This window comes from Triplophysa rosa, linkage group LG22, assembly GCF_024868665.1.
Source record: "Triplophysa rosa linkage group LG22, Trosa_1v2, whole genome shotgun sequence".
Classification (NCBI taxonomy): Eukaryota; Metazoa; Chordata; class Actinopteri; order Cypriniformes; family Nemacheilidae; genus Triplophysa; species Triplophysa rosa.
In genome coordinates this window covers 2,204,554-2,222,586 of record NC_079911.1, presented here as the reverse complement: position 1 = coordinate 2,222,586, position 18,033 = coordinate 2,204,554, and the positions used below count along the sequence as shown (strand labels likewise).

At 38.3% G+C, this 18,033-nt stretch overlaps 1 long non-coding RNA gene across 2 annotated transcripts; it reads right to left on the bottom strand.

Annotated features, from left to right (window-relative positions):
* Positions 1–2,707: 2,707 nt before the first annotated feature.
* Positions 2,708–17,461, bottom strand: LOC130545932 (uncharacterized). 2 transcript variants are annotated; one of them, XR_008961735.1, is made up of 6 exons: positions 17,395–17,461; positions 16,903–16,998; positions 16,602–16,758; positions 15,180–16,501; positions 14,836–14,950; positions 2,708–2,808 (listed from the first exon to the last, which is right to left on the bottom strand). It is a non-coding gene; the product is annotated as an uncharacterized LOC130545932 (long non-coding RNA). The 2 variants fall into 2 exon arrangements; XR_008961734.1 differs by lacking the exon at positions 2,708–2,808 and having other exon boundaries at positions 14,555–14,950.
* Between the last annotated feature and the right edge of the window lie 572 nt (positions 17,462–18,033).

Below are 18,033 nucleotides of genomic sequence, written 5' to 3'. Positions count from 1 at the left end.
GATTCTGTCACGATCGTGCGTGGAAGAACCCAAGCGCAGGCAGGCAGTAAGGGGTTAACAAAAACAAGACTTTATTTCTTAACAAAAACAGAAACAAAAACACCCACAATGGGGAAAAACTAAACTGAGGAAAATACAACAAACAAAAACTTCCCACGAGGGGGCAAGACAAAAACCAAAGAACACTAAAACAACTCACTTAACAAAACAGGTTCACGGACAAGGCAAGGCTGAGACGCGGGGTCAAAACGAAACACACCAAACATAGCACATCCATAAGACAATCCACGAGCACAGGACAAAGAAACAAGAGGGTATACAGGTGCTGATCATATAATTAGAATATCATCAAAAAGTTGATTTATTTCACTAATTCCATTCAAAAAGTGAAACTTGTATATTATATTCATTCATTACACACAGACTGATATATTTCAAATGTTTATTTCTTTTAATTTGATGATTATAACTGACAACTAATGAAAATCCCAAATTCAGTATCTCAGAAAATTAGAATATTACTTAAGACCAATACAAAGAAAGGATTTTTAGAAATCTTGGCCAACTGAAAAGTATGAACATGAAAAGTATGAGCATGTACAGCACTCAATACTTAGTTGGGGCTCCTTTTGCCTGAATTACTGCAGCAATGCGGCGTGGCATGGAGTCGATCAGTCTGTGGCACTGCTCAGGTGTTATGAGAGCCCAGGTTGCTCTGATAGTGGCCTTCAGCTCTTCTGCATTGTTGGGTCTGGCATATCGCATCTTCCTCTTCACAATACCCCATAGATTTTCTATGGGGTTAAGGTCAGGCGAGTTTGCTGGCCAATTAAGAACAGGGATACCATGGTCCTTAAACCAGGTACTGGTAGCTTTGGCACTGTGTGCAGGTGCCAAGTCCTGTTGGAAAATGAAATCTGCATCTCCATAAAGTTGGTCAGCAGCAGGAAGCATCAGAAGCGTCTCGCCTGGGCTAAAGACAAAAAGGACTGGACTGCTGCTGAGTGGTCCAAAGTTATGTTCTCTGATGAAAGTAAATTTTGCATTTCCTTTGGAAATCAGGGTCCCAGAGTCTGGAGGAAGAGAGGAGAGGCACAGAATCCACGTTGCTTGAGGTCCAGTGTAAAGTTTCCACAGTCAGTGATGGTTTGGGGTGCCATGTCATCTGCTGGTGTTGGTCCACTGTGTTTTCTGAGGTCCAAGGTCAACGCAGCCGTATACCAGGAAGTTTTAGAGCACTTCATGCTTCCTGCTGCTGACCAACTTTATGGAGATGCAGATTTCATTTTCCAACAGGACTTGGCACCTGCACACAGTGCCAAAGCTACCAGTACCTGGTTTAAGGACCATGGTATCCCTGTTCTTAATTGGCCAGCAAACTCGCCTGACCTTAACCCCATAGAAAATCTATGGGGTATTGTGAAGAGGAAGATGCGATATGCCAGACCCAACAATGCAGAAGAGCTGAAGGCCACTATCAGAGCAACCTGGCCTCTCATAACACCTGAGCAGTGCCACAGACTGATCGACTCCATGCCACGCCGCATTGCTGCAGTAATTCAGGCAAAAGGAGCCCCAACTAAGTATTGAGTGCTGTACATGCTCATACTTTTCATGTTCATACTTTTCAGTTGGCCAAGATTTCTAAAAATCCTTTCTTTGTATTGGTCTTAAGTAATATTCTAATTTTCTGAGATACTGAATTTGGGATTTTCATTAGTTGTCAGTTGTAATCATCAAATTAAAAGAAATAAACATTTGAAATATATCAGTCTGTGTGTAATGAATGAATATAATATACAAGTTTCACTTTTTGAATGGAATTAGTGAAATAAATCAACTTTTTGATGATATTCTAATTATTTGACCAGCACCTGTATATAGGAAAGACAAACAAGGGATAATGACACAGGGCAGGTGTGGGTAATAAAACACTCAGGGAAAGATAACAAGGAAACGAGAGGGGCGGGGCCAATGACGAGACACTGGAGAGAACGTATATTATTGTCAAAAGGACAACAATATGTTTCTCTCCACACATAACCAAAGGCTTTGTCATGGCTCTGCTAAAGGACCAAGAAAAACATGACTAAATGAAGCAGAGCCATGACAGGTTCCTTGTTTAAAGAAAAAAAAGCACATTAGTCTAGCCCTACACCTAGAGCAGCAATACAGTACAAAAATACCACACTGATATAAATCTATTGAGTAATCCTGCCCCAACTGAAGCACATATTACAGTAAAAATAACAGTAATACAAACCTATTAAGTGCTCCTGCCCTGAGAGCAGCACACTGTATGTAAAACTGACCTGTACGACTCCTGCCCTGAGAATAACACACGTGTACTTTGTGGATGACGGAAATTCGGAAACCGCTGTAGGTTCGTCTGATTTCTGAGCTCGCAGTATTACACTATGGCTATGACCCCTATTATCAACATTATCGCGGCGGACTAATAGAACAATCGTTAAATGCACGTGATGAATAATGCCGCGCAATAGTAGTGTCAGTCTTGTGCAAAACAAAGCAACTAATAAAGTATAGATTATAAACTCAACTGGCTAGTTAAGAAGGCTTTTCTAGTTGAAACGTGATCTTTATAATATAACCTGTTATGCTACTACTGATAATCTTTGCAATCATTTAACAACAAAACACAGTAGCCTACTTACCTTTGCAAAAATGTCTTCCGACTCGCTAATATCCGTTGATGTGTTTTTGAATATCCCCTCCAAATTTTGCACCTCTGGTCCCGCCTCCTCTATGATGTCATTGGTTGTCTCCGCGAACCAATAATTTTTCTTTCTGCCCTCAGAACATGTTTGAGTAAGCAAAACTCCTATCAGCCTATGGCATTGCAGACCTGACTTAATTAAAAATAAATAAATACAAAAATAAATCCATGAAGAAATGTAAAAAAGCAAAATTAAATGAGTAGTTATACTTTTATTTTCTTATTTATGGGTAAATATATATTTTTTCATGTGTATTTATTTTTTCATTTATTTATTTATACATTTATTTATTTCCACATTTATTCATGTATATATGTATTTATTCGTACATTTATTTATTTTTTATATTTATTTATTTCTACATTTATTTATTTATGTATTTCTTTGTCTGTATGCTAATGAGTGGGGGCGTGTTTCACCTCAGACATTAGCAATCGATCTCAGAGCAGCGGTGCTGAAGCTTTAAAGCCACAGGGACACCTTGTGGTGTGACCAAACGAAACGAGGTTGACAAAGTTGCATAGAGAAGGCAATCTAGTAATTTAATATCACCCTAACTGTATGTAGATAGGGTTACCACACATAGTCTACATACTCTTTATTAGGGACATTGCCGTAAAACACTATCCGGTCGAGATTTCTAAAATGTCTTTGCACACATGAACAGAAACTGCACAACAACAGGTCTGCTATGAAACACTTGGAAGAATACACTTGGACATTGAAGCGCGTTAAATTATCCACTAGTAATCACATTTAATGTAAATGCGCTGGATGGAGCTGCTTGAGTGCTTGAGTTGTTTGTCGATGAGACTCACGCAAACCAGCTCAGAACGCCGAGAGAAACCAGCGCATTTCACTAAAGTCTACTGCTTTAGAATTAGAATTTTAAAGTTTTACTTAATTAATATTGCATATAGGAATTTATAGTCTGTTATATTTGACCTGTGCTTCTCTTTCCTTTATCTTAAATGTGTGCTCTCACTGTGTGTGTGTGTGTGCGTATGTGTGTGCGTACTTGTCTGTGTACATGTACGTGTGCGTGCACGTCTGTGTGTGTATGTCTATGTCTCTGTGTGTTAGTACGTGTGCATATTGTGTGTGTGGAGTGTTTTGTATGTGGGTATGTCTGTCTTCTGTGTTTTCACCTTTTTCTTGTTTTTACAGGTACAACCTTAATTGTTTTGCTTATAGTCAATATGTCTTATGTACAGCTGCTTTGTAACAATGGAAATTATAAAAAGCGCTATATAAATAAAGTTGAGTTGAGAGTTAAAGGCAAAAAACGCCCCCCCCCAATAATAAAAAAAAAATTAATTAAGGTCTATTTTCATCAAGTTTGTTTTTCCATCTAAAGAATAACTTAAGTTTAGTTTAGTTACAACTCAATGAGGAAATGGTACAACACCAGTAAGTATGACCTGTCTTGTAGAAAAACTACTGCAGGAATCTGTCGACCAATCAAAATGCAGTGGGAGGAAACTGGATCTGGATTACACAATTCCCTAGAATATCATTATGCTGTAGCATTAAGATTTGTACTCACGGAAATGACTAGTCAAACCTGTTCATTATTAGAAGGGAGTGTCCCAATACTTTTGTCTGATATGTTTTAGTGAGCAAGAACGAGTTTAGGGTTTTGCATTAAATTTGCTAAATGTGTCCAACTACCTAAACTTGTTTAAGGTTTTAACAAAAGTGTGACAAATAATTTAACAAATGGGTTTAGTCCACTGAATATGTGTTTCAGGCACTGGGGTTTAGTGTTTTAGCAATTCAGAAAGACTTTTTTATTATTGATGAGGTTTACCAACAAGAATTTCATTTATTTGAGTTTGCTTTGTCAAACATGGACCCTATTCATATTTCATTCCATAAAAAATGAAAATATCAAAATTGCATTTTCATGTTTATTTCTTTGGAGAATCACAGAAGAGCCATTCAATACTTTGTGTCATATTATCATACATTAAATAAGCGCAACATTAAGTCAAGGTAACAATGTTGTTTGAGTCGGAGCTCTTTCAAACTTATTCTTAATACATCGTTTATTCTTGTTATATCTTAAGACTTGTGTTTTAAATTGTTATTCACCGAGGGTAAAACATATCCTTAAGTATACCCCATACCAAAAATCGTCTTTAAACGCACAGATAATTTATTTTTATCGGATCATTCGCTATTAGCCTCAGGCTGTTAGCATTACCAGCCTGCTTACTGCTTAACACACTGTTCTCATTATTACATCACTAATGGCTAATGTTTCAGATGTGTTTGTACCTCTGAGTGCAGATGAGGAAACGTTCGCACTTCAGTCGGAACTGGAGGCTGTGGAGAAGCAGATCCAGGATCTACTAGAGAAGCAGACACGGCTGCGAGAACTCAACTCAACTCAACTCAACTCAACTTTATTTATATAGCGCTTTTTACAATTTTCATTGTTACAAAGCAGCTGTACATGAGACATATTGACTATAAGCAAAATAATTAAAGTTGTACCTGCAGAAACAAGAAAAGGTTGAAAACACAGAAGACAGACATACCCACATACAAAACACTCCACACACACAATATGCACACGTACTAACACACATAGACATAGAGACACACACACACGGATGCGCACGCACACACACGTACGTACACAGACAGTACGACACAACACACGCTCAGTGAGAGCACACATTTAGGATAAAGGAGAGAGAAGCACAGGTCAAATATAACAGACTATAAATTCCTATATGCAATATTAATTAAGTAAAACTTTAAAATTCTAAAGCAGCCCCCCCGGCAGGCAATAGTGCAAAAACAGTATGCAAACGGTGGCGAGGAACCCAAAACTCTAATCGAGAAAAAAAACCTCAGGAGAACCCAGGCCCAACCAGGGGATCCAGTTCCCCTCTGGCAAAAGCTGCTGCCTCTGCACAAGCTCCAGAGAGCTTGCACAACAAGGCTAAATAAAATAAATAAACTTACTAATACAATAAATTATAGTTTAAGATTATCATTAATAATCTAATAGCATTTGAAATTTTGTGGTGAAGCCATGTCAGGACCGCGTCCTTCTTTATCCAGCTCTATCATCTCAGCTCTTTCAGGTCCCCACTTCCCATTCTCCGCTCTACCATCAGGTCAGGCCATGAACTGCATCCTGCTCGCTGTGGTAACCTTGGAACAATGAGACAAGACTGGCTGAGAGTAGAGTACTGTTCTGACTCTTTGATGCAACAAGTACATCAGTTGTGTTTTTGGTTCCGGTTGATCTAACTAATGCAGCCTAAACCCTCGAAGATTTATATTATGGAAGAGTAGTGTATGCAAGATTAAAAAGATGCGTTTTTAGTCTAGATTTAAACTGACAGAGTGTGTCTGCCTCCCGGACAGTGCAGGGAAGACTATTCCAAAGTTTAGGCGCTAGATAGGAAAAGGATCTACCACCTGCACTTGATTTTAAAATTCTAGGTATTACCAACTGACAGGACGCCTGAGAGCGTAATGCACGTGAAGGACTGTAATACAAAAGGAGTTCATTCAAGTACTGAGGAGCTAAACCATGTAGGCTTTATAGGTAATAAGCAAGATTTTAAAGTTAACGCGATGCTTTATAGGTAACCAGTGCAAGGTTGACAGAACGGGCTAATATGTTCATACTTTTTTGTACGTGTAAGAACTCGAGCTGCCGCGTTTTGGACCATTGGAGTTTTTGTAATAAGCCTGCAGGGCAACCACCTAACAGTGCATTACAGTATCTAGTCTTGATGTCATGAATGCATGAATTAACTTCTCTGCATCTGACATTGACAGCATATGACGTAGTTTAGATATATTCTTAAAATGGAAAAACGCAATTTTACAGGTGTTGGCGACGTGGCTCTCAAATGACAGATTACTATCGAATAGAACGCCAAGATTCTTTGCTGACGACGAGGGTTTTATGGAACATCCGTCAATAGTTAAACAGTATTCTTGGTTGTTACTTATAGCAGTTTTCGGTCCAATAAGAACGAAAAACGGCGCTGGAAACATCCAGAGCTGACGCTCGCAAATCCGCGGTAAGTTTTCATCGCGATTTTAATACTCCTTCCCTTCTACTCCGCGTGTTTCTCTGCACAGAGCCCAGCTTCGAGAACACGGTCAGCCCAAATGAACTTCACTCCTGCACCGGCACACCCACGGCGAAAGGCGCGAGCAGGACTGGAGCGATGACCCAACCGCGCCACCGGTCTTCGAGATCCCGACCAGGAACCCTTTGCCGCCCTCTGCGAGACGAAATGCAACCTGTGGTCATCGGAGACTCAATCGTCCGAACGTCGCGCTTCCTCCACTAAAGGTAAGGTGCGCACTCATTGTTTTCCTGGCGCCCGTGTTCTTGATGTCTCTGCGCAGGTACCTGCGATCCTGAAGGACGATGCTAACGTCGGAGCTGTCGTGCTGCACGCGGGGGTGAATGACGTCAGGATGAGGCAGTCGGAGATCCTGAAGAGGGACTTCAGGAGTCTGATCGAGACGGTACGCAACGCATCGCCCACGGCGAGGATCATCGTATCAGGGCCGCTTCCTACCTACCGACGAGGGAATGAAAAGTTCAGTAGACTATTTGCTCTAAATAAATGGTTGATGTCATGGTGTATTGAACAGAAGCTGCTCTTTGTTGATAATTTTGATCTGTTCTGGGAGCGACCTAGGCTCTTCCGCCCTGACGGCCTGCACCCCAGCAGCATCGGAGCGGTTCTTCTGTCTGACAACATCTCAAAGACGCTACGCACCGCTTGACTAGTCTCCCAGCGGTAAGTCAAAACTTTAACCATAGTCTGTGTTCCTCCCACTCATCTGTTATAAATGTTACTGCTTCCAAATGCATAGAGACTGTGTCTGTCCCCCGAATAATACTACAAAATAACAAAATAGCCAAATCTCAGAGAAAAAATCTAATCGTGATTAAACCTGAGGACAATGTAATAAACGACCAAAACAAACTCATAAAGTTCGGCCTACTTAATATTAGATCACTAAATTCAAAAGCAGTTATTGTAAATGAAATGATCACAGACAACAGTTTTGATATACTTTGCTTACCGAAACCTGGCTTAAACAAATGATTATTATCGGTCTAAATGAGTGTACCCCACCAAGCTACTGTTATATGCATGAGCCACGTCCGGTTGGTGAGGTGGTGGTGTCGCAACAAGTGCTTGCGTTGAACATAATTGTTCCAATTGAAGTAAAAAATCATTCTTTCTTGTACTTGGCTACAGTGTATAGACCCCCTGGTCCCTACACTGATTTTCTGAAAGAGTTTGCGGACTTCCTATCGGACCTATTGGTTAACGTTGATAAAGTACTAATTGTCGGAGACTTTAATATCCACGTAGATAGTGCTAACGATGCATTAGCAGTGGCGTTTACAGAGCTATTACACTCTTTTGGAGTAACACAACACATCAATGGACCCACTCATCGATTTAATCATACACTAGACTTGATTATATCTCACGGGCCGATCTAACCAATATAGATATTATACCTCAAAGCGACGATGTCACTGATCACTATCTTATAACATGTACACTGCGCACTGCAGAAATCAGCCGTTTAATCGTTATCGACAGGGTAGAACAATTACCTCGACTACTAAAGATAGTTTCGCAAAGAGCTTGCCAGATCTGACTCCTTTAATAACCATACCAATAAATACAGAATCGCTCGATGACATGACCAGCAAATTGGGTACTATTTTCTCTAATACATTAGAAGCTGTCGCACCTATGAAGTCAAAAAAGATTAATGAGAAAAACGCAGCACCATGGTACAATAGCACCACTCGCGCCCTTAAAAGAGAAACACGTAAACTGGAGCGCAAATGGAAACAAACCCAATTAGAGGCTTTAAAATTGCTGGAAAGAGAGTGCAAACTGTTATAAAAAGGCACTAAAAGAGCAAAGGCTGAGCACCTCCGTAACCTCATAGAAACTAACAAAAACAATCCAAGGTTTTTATTTAGTACAGTTGCTAAACTAAAAATAAACAGACTTCACCTGACCTGGGTATTCGCCGCACCTTGGTAGCAATGATTTCATGAATTTTTAAAACATACGAGACAAAATAGTAAAAACTCAACCTCCAAGTCTGTCCTATAATTAGTACCAACCATCGCCCCAAAAGAAAGGCTACAGTGTTTTTCACCTATAAAACAGGAAGATTTAATTAAACTTATTGCAACATCAAAACCTACAACTGCTTATTAGACCCCATACCAACTAAATTATTAAAAGAGTTATTACCCGTTGCAATTAAGCCCATTTATAACATTATCAACTCGTCAATTATCTAGGCCATGTCCCAGGACCCTTTAAACTGGCCGTCATTAAGCCTCTTATCAAGAAACCAAACTTAGACCCCAATGAACTAGGAAACTATAGACCGATTTCAAATCTCCCTTACTGTCTAAAATACTAGAAAAAGTAGTGTCCACTCAGTTGTGCTCTTTCTTACAAAATAATGACATACACGAAAAATTCAGTCAGGCTTTAGACCGCATCATAGTACTGAAACTGCGCTCGTTAAAATTACAAACGACCTGCTTATAGCATCAGATAAAGGTAACATCTCACTCCTAGTCCTGCTTGACCTTAGTGCTGCGTTCGATACTGTAGACCATAAAATACTTCTAGATCGCTTACACAATTATACCGGTATTCAGGGACAGGCACTACAATGGTTCAGATCTTACTTATCAGACAGACATCAATTTGTCCATTTAAATGGGGAATCATCAAATCTAACGCAAGTAAATTATGGATTACCTCAGGGATCGGTTTTAGGACCCTTGCTATTCTCCATATACATGCTGCCCCTTGGAAACATTATTAGAAAACATGGAATTAGCTTCCACTGTTATGCAGATGATACTCAGCTATATATCTCATCAAGACCAGATGATTCCTTCCTACTATCCAAATTGGCAGAGTGCATTGACGATATAAAGCATTGGATGACTTGTAATTTCCTTCTTTTAAATTCTAATAAAACAGAAATATTACTTATCGGACCAAAGACACGTGAGCAGAATATTTCGGATTATAACCTGCAAATTGAAGGCTGCACTGTTACTCCAACAAATACAGTTAAAGACCTCGGCGTTATATTAGACAGCAACCTGTCATTTAAAAATCACATCTCAAATGTCACAAAAACAGCCTTCTTCCACCTTAGAAATGTTGCCAAATTGCGAAATATTTTATGTGTGGCTGATGCAGAGAAGCTTATTCATGCATTTGTGACCTCAAGACTTGACTACTGTAATGCACTGCTTAGTGGTTGTCCTGCAGCATCAATAAACAAACTACAGTTAGTTCAGAATGCAGCTGCCAGAGTTCTAACCAGGTCCAGAAAATACGATCACATAACCCCAATGTTATCAACCCTTCACTGGTTACCCATTAAGTATCGTATTGACTTTAAAGTTCTTTTAATTACTTATAAAGCCTTAAACGGTTTAGCCCCTACCTACATAACAGAGCTTCTACCACACTACAACCCATCACGCTCTCTAAGATCTCAAAACTCCAGACTTTTGATAACACCTAGAATAACTAAATCCACCAAAGGGGGTAGAGCTTTCTCATACGTAGCACCTAAACTCTGGAATAGCCTCCCCGATACTATTCGAGGGTCAGACACACTCTCCCAATTAAATCTAGATTAAAGACACATCTTTTCAGCCAAGCATTCACTAATACATAGCTAATGAACAGCAGCTACCTAATTATTCTCTTTCTGCCCTCGCCTCGGGATGCCCATCCCGAGGTAGGGAGAGATTCCGCCAGGCCCAGATGAACGTCATATGCCCACCCCCAACTAGAGATTACGCCAGCTACATCGGAAAATCCCGTGCCATCCTCCTGCGAGAGCCTGCGGATGACTGACCATCCCAGCTCCATCCAAGGCAATTCCATCACCACCCAAGAAAAAGGCGACCATCTGACCGGCCCAGCTCAGACAATTCCATCCCCAACCGAGAGCAAAGACGGACTACCTGTCACATAAATGCTAAATTTACAATACTTGGTATTTAATGCTAAACTTACATCACATGACAGCAGTTTGAAGTATGGCTGCACTCAGTGACTTTGATTGGAGGTAGCTGGGTGGGTGTTGTAGGGAGTGGGGGGGCTTGTTGGTTGTGGTTCGGGGCGTTTCATTTGTTGGGACTGTGTGGGTCTGGTCTGGTTGGTCTTGTTTTGTGGTCGATGTTGGACAACAGAGGAATAAAGTTAATTATGCCATTACTATTTTTCCCTGGTTGCTCCTCTGTTGTCTGTTGTTGATCGCGGAATGGGACCGGGTTGGACCTGCACTGTTTCGGCGGGTGGGGCTTCCTGGGTCGCGGCTCGTGGGCTCTCCCTGTTCTTCTTGGACGTTGCTCGGTGGCTTTGGTCGGGGTCACTGAGTGCAGCTATGACACGTCAGAGGAGATCTGGCCCTCCCGGCTGAGCCTGGTTTCTCCCGAGGTTTTTTTTCTCCATTTATTCATCATTGGAGTTTGGGTTCCTCGCCACAGCAGTGCAGTGTTGGCATGCTCACTGGGAGACTGCATTTATTTATTTTTTTATTTATTAGATATTATTTATTAGAATGATCTTGCTTGGTCTATAAACACCATGCACTGTGCTGTGTTTTACCTTTCTGTGTTTTTCTTATTTGCTCCTGTAAAGCTGCTTTGGAACAATGCACATTGTGAAAAGCGCTATATAAATAAAATTGAATTGAATTGAACTGAATTGTTTTTCTATATGAGCATCAAGTTACAGTTTTGGTGTCCCTATTATTATTCAATTAAATTGAAATTAAATCCTTGAACTGGGTACAATCGGCTTATTAGGGTTTTCATGGTATAGTGTAGCACTTTTGTAAGAGTCTACCACAAAATGTCAATATTTTGTACATGTGTCATTTTTCCTAAGAAACGTCCCTTTACCACACTTATTCAGAAACACCCATGCAGAGAGCCAGGGGCTATTGTTCCGCTGATCAGATGAGTTTCTCAAGAAGTACTATAAGTGCTTAAAGAATGCAGGTTGCTAAACTGACATATTATTCATTTACATGACATTTCAATGTCATTTTACCTTCAAAACATTCCTAAGAAATGTCCCTTTACCACACTTATTCAGAAACACCCAGAGAGCCAGGGGCTATTGTTCCACTGATCAGATGAGTTTCTCAAGAAGTACTATAAGTACTTAAAGAATGCAGTTTGCTAAACTGACATATTATTCATTTACCTGACATTTCAATGTCATTTTACCTTCAAAACATGACCTCCTTTGTAACCCCTATGCATTCTTTAATGTCATGGGCAGCTTTCAATACATGGTACATCATTTTTTTTATTTGACAAGTTCTAATGAAAGTTGTACTAAAAACTATATTGATTTAGTGTACCCTGCAATCAAATTGTTTTAATTATACAATTCACTAAGTTGAATACCATAAGTTGGACCAACTGTTTTCTTTTAATTTTAATTCAGTCATGAACACTGCTTAAACAAAACTCTGCGCCTGGAACCACATCACTGTCCTCAGCAGACTTGCCTCAGCAGAATGTTTAAATAAAATGACATGTATACAGTTACTTGTTTATCATTTGATTTCATTATTTTTTTGTTACATCTAAGTTACTCAGGGTATCATCAGAGGGTAACATTTGATTATATTTACTCACTTTGATTTGTCATAATAATAAACATAAATAAATGTAGTTGTTCAGACCTACTTTTTTTTTTTTACTTATACCCCATGAACTGAGTAAATGTAGGCCTATGTCAAAGATTTCACAGCTTTAAACATTACTCAATATTCAAAGTGTAAAAATGTTTTATAAAATTTTTTTGTAAATCATTGTAAAGTTTTTACTTAACCCAGAAAATTTAATTTTGTGCATGCTGTAGTTTTGCAACTTACTGCAGATTTAATTTACAATTTTGTTTTAAACATAAACATACCTATTTCTTATATTTTCTTTCATGAAACAAGACAACATTTAGACAACATTTCTTAGGTCACTTTTCCTGTTATGTAAATGCATCAAGTTTCAAATATTTTTCTAAAATAAGACAAAATACTAAAAATACTAAAAAGACAAAAATGCTTAAGAAGAATGTCATTTTTTAGTGTTGCTGTGCTAATGCCAGTCACCAGTCTCTTCTTGCTCATTTTGAATCTCAAAAATCAAAGTGTTTTAATTTTGGTTAAAGTAAAGTTTTACTCAAATTGAAAACAGTACTAATAGGAAACTAATTAAATCTACAGTAAGTGGCAAACCTGCTGCAAAACTACAGCAAAGTTTTACTGTGCACAGCTGTGGATTGTGTTCACGTGACAATGAAACTTACTTATGATTTCTTATTATTTTTTAAACTGAAAAAATATATATATACGACAGCATTTGTTGGTTAAATGCTTTTAGTGAAATAAACTTAAATAATAGATGTACATTTTACCTAACATTAACGTTTTTAGGCATTTATTTTGGTATGTTCAATATAACCTAGCCGTTTGTTATTGTGATATTTACGAAGCCTGTGAATTATTTTGTAAGCGTAAAATACACTTTGCTTTTGCCTTTCCAGTGAAATTCTTTCTTTTCATGAACGGTATTAACGACAGTTCTCAATTAGCCTCTTCTCACGCAGTTAAGAGTGTGATTTCACAACGAATAACTTGTAAAGCTTAACTGAACATTTTTTGTGATTGGTTCCCCCCTCCCTTCCTCATTCCAACCATAATAATAAATAGTCACTTCTCCACAGCAGATATTTTCGCAGGACTCGATCACCTGGTGTATGTGAGGTGATTACTGATACTCCTTCAATCTCATCCCCAGTGAGTGTTCATGTGAATACAAGAAGAGTTTTTCATAGTATTTGCCTTGAAGGATAACGTGAGTACAATTTTTGATGTGATAATGTGTAACTTTGTATCTGAATTAAAATCATATCCTTGGTGGGGGGATGCAGTCTGACTGGGCAATTCAGACACTGAATGTGTCCTGCGTCAGTTTCAGCTACTAATAATATTTAATATATATAATTGATAAAAATAATGATCAACTAAATGTCTTTCCAGTTTTTTATGTAAAATATTTAGAATGTTGTTGTGCATTTACACTCCCTCCCCCTGATAAATTCTTGTTACTTGGCACCTAACAGCACTTTTAACTGATGTGATTGCTGCATTTGTTTGCCTCATTTGTAAGTAGCTTTGGATAAAAGCGTATGATAAATGACTAAATCTAAATGTAATGTAAATGTACACAAAATCCTTCCTGTTGCAATGTTTCCTACTCTACCTTCTCTAATATAATAAATTGATATTATATATAAATATGCTAGCAGTGAAATGTAAAGCTGGCATACTGTTTACCAACTACTTTTAAGTTATACACTGTAAAAAGTAATGAGTTGAGTTTACTTAGAAAACCTGTAGAAACTGATTACCTCAGAATTTTCAAGTAAATTCATTCATAATTTTTAAGTTGATTAAACTTTGAAAAGTTGAAAGTTGAAAACAACTTTGTATAGTTAACTTCTGTATTTGCACAAATTACCTGAAAACTTGAGTAAAGGAAACTCAGTAAAACAAGTTCAGCTAACTTACAGATTTAATTTAAGCTTAACACAGAGAACTTAAATAAAAGAGTTATTTCAACATGTCTACTAGTTGAAATTACTAGAAAAACGTGTGGAAACTGATTACCTTAACTTTCTCAAGCAAGTTGTACTCAAACCTCTAAGTTGTTAATACAAAGACAGACAACAGATCGTTGGCACAACAACAAAGTAATTTATTTCTATAAAACATTACCAAAACACTTAACGTTAAATGTACAATTAGAGAAAAGTGACGTTACTGCATTAGAATATGTTTCAGAGATAGTATTTTAAGTTTCAGAGACTTGTGCCCGAGTGACAAAATCACCCCCTGGATGAAATCAAAGTTGTTCTTCATTACTGGAGAGTACTCTAAATTCAGAGCATAAAAGAGCCCAAAAAGGAGGCACATGGTTTGGGTAAGATTTCATCCATTAGACTTGTACCTTCCAAAAAGATGGCAGTGGATGTGGCGTCAAGCTTCAGCGAGTTAGGTATGGTTCCACAGTCCTTAGGGTTCAATGTGAATATGCCGCTTGAATTGCCTTCATCATTATAGTCCTAAAAATGACATAACAAAAATTTAGTCAAAATAATTAACAACATATTTTAAGACAACATATCGTCACTGTAGCAAAGTTCAATAGAAGGGAAGGAAGGAGGCGGGAACCGGCATCATTCAAACAATAAACTTTAATTCAAAAATAAATAAACAATAAACAGCAAATAACAGGCCGGCAGCCACCTCACGGTCGACTGCCGGCCACACGAACACATAAACAAACTTAACTGTTTCCGGGCCCGGGTCCTCTCTCTCGATGGTCCGGTCGCTCGTCCTCTTATGCTCCCGAGCTCCCCCTGTGAGGCATGCGGGAACCGGCGGTCACACAGCTGACACTCGTTGCCACTTACGCCGCCGGCCCCGCCTTACCCGCCCCATGGCTCTCGCCCTGCCTTCCTCGCTACAGTCACTGTCCGACAGAAACCTGGAATCTCCAAACTTGTTCATTTTCATTTTTTTTCCATAAATCATTAGTTATGTTTAACGTCTGCATGTGGGTTTTGCACATATTTAACCAATATATAAAGTATTTAAAAATGCTTGTGATGAAACCTCAAAACTCTGTTGGATCCTTCTGGCCTGCCCATGGGCCTGGTGCATGTTAAGGGGTTAAATATACAAAAAGATCATAGAAATTGAAGGCCAGCTATAAAAATGAAACCTCTTCTGAAACTGCTAATTTGACACTTGAAAAGTGATATAAATGTAGCATTTCGTAAAATAATTTATTAAACGTTTACATTTTGTTCTGCATGATTTTGAGTGGTTTTTAATTCTCCATAACACATTTGACTTCCTTTTCTTTCTTTCATTTCTAACCTTCTTTTGTCCTACTTTTCTTTTACTTTCCTCCTCTTTTCTGTTGTTTGTTTGACTTATTTTTTCCCATCTTAGTTGTGTCTTTATTCTTTTGTCTAAATTTCTAGCCTCATTCCAACTTTTCTTTACTCTTCTACGTTAATTTTCTTAATGCCTTATCTAATTTTTTTCTTCCCTTCTAAATAATTCATTCATATTTCTCTTTTCCTTATTCCATTCTTTGTTCAAGAACTATTTGCATTACTAAACGCAAAGTTCCAGAACGAGTAAATGTGGCTTTTGTTCGTGAACTAAGTTTTCCCTCAATCGCATTCGCAACGGCAAAAGGTACTATTTAGTGATGTAGCTGGTCGACAGCGATGTCATTTAAGCGCGTCCGTTGAACAACGACAAACAACCAACAACAGAAGTTTGGCCTGTCAGCGTTTGCTTACGTTACAGTTCGTTCGCGTCCTGCTGGTTTAGATCCTGCCTAGGAGAAGGAGCTAAAGTGTTCCTCCAAACTAAAATTCCGGCCGGTTCCTGAGGTGCAAACAACAAAAAGAAGGTACTTCTGCCAAATCATCCCGGAACTATGAAATCGTTCCTGCAGTGCGAAAGCCCCATAATACCAGAACAAAACAGACAAAACTACTTACAATTAATGTCTTGTAAAAATCAGTGGGGTCTTCTCCAAGGAGGAGTGGAAGGCCATGAAGAACTGCTGTTCGTCTCCCAATGATGTCAGATTTCTGAAAAATTATTTGAAAAATTATTATTTAATAGCATACACACAACACAGAGCAAACAACACTTGCAAATGCAAAGAACTTGGGAGTCTGTGGAGCTTACATTATTTTCAATGTTGAATGTTGAAATTCTGTTGCAGAATCTTCTTAAGTTTAGAGCCAATGTCTCCCCCTTTGGCTCTGAGATGTCAACGGTCCAGTTCTAGAAATAATTCGGTTTGTAGGTCTTTGACAGATATAAGAGTGAACTCTGCCAGAATCTAAAAAAAAGTGACAATCAGCAATTAAGCATTCATTTTTCACTGAAATGTAAAAGTATAAATTACATTTTATGCTCTTTTATTTCTATAGAACAAGTTAATGATACAATATTAACCCAATACAATACAAGAATATTTACTAACCTGACTCTCCATAAAGAGTGCTGGCCACCTTTCCACTGTATCCTTCACAGCAGGTTCCCTCTCCATCAGTTCTTTTCTACTGTTGTGTTTCAACATCTGTCGTCAGAATTTAAAAAACAAAACAGGAAAAAATAATTACAATGAATAATTACTTATTAATGGAACGATCATAATTCGTAAATAGCATCACGTGCAAAGTAAGCTGCGCGGTTTTTACATATCAATATTGATGCCGCACACACTTACCACGGATTAGGATAGTTTACAAACTGTACATAAAATCAAATATTGGGTGAAAATCGACGTTTGTAATTTAGTTTGTTAGTCACTGGTTTCAAATGTCGGTTAGAGAGTAACGTTAAATTACTAGACGGAAAACTAACGCCTCTTCATCTATCCGCGTAATCCTTTTTTACTTAACTTATTACGCTCAATACAATGACGACTAAATACACGATTAGAATGAGATTCATGAGAAGGTCACCACCATACCTAATTGTGCTGCCAGATCCTGAAGTTCTTCGTCTCTGCCTCGCTGTCTTCCATCGGCTATGGTTACCTGTGTTAGCATGTGCGCATGCGCATGCGCACGTGCATAGACTCCGCCACGTTAGATCAAAAACGTGAAGACGTTACAAAAATAGTACAATACATTTCGTTCTATACTGGAACTTAATTACAGAGGCCCTATTAAATTTAAAGTCTGATACAATGAGGAAGACGTATATCGATCTTATGGGCTTGCAATAAGATTATATCCTATTGGTTGTTATTTAAGATAATTCGTTGTTGGTTGTGAGAAAGACAAGAATCAGAACATACATTGCATGTGTGTGTGTATGTGTATGTGTATGTGTATGTGTATGTATATATATATATATATATATATATATTAGTTGTATTCACTATGGAATGTATTACTTTTAATAACACCTTTGGCACCATATTTGGTAAACAGGCCTTTAGTAAGACTCACTCACCTAAAAGTTCATTTAACACAACATAATCAAGTAAAGTCAACAAAGTTTACAAAATCAGTTACATTTACAAGATCCTCTTAAGTAGATTCAGTTATTACTTTTTACAGTGTATGTCCATTAAACCAACCATCAACCAAAAATTATTTATGAT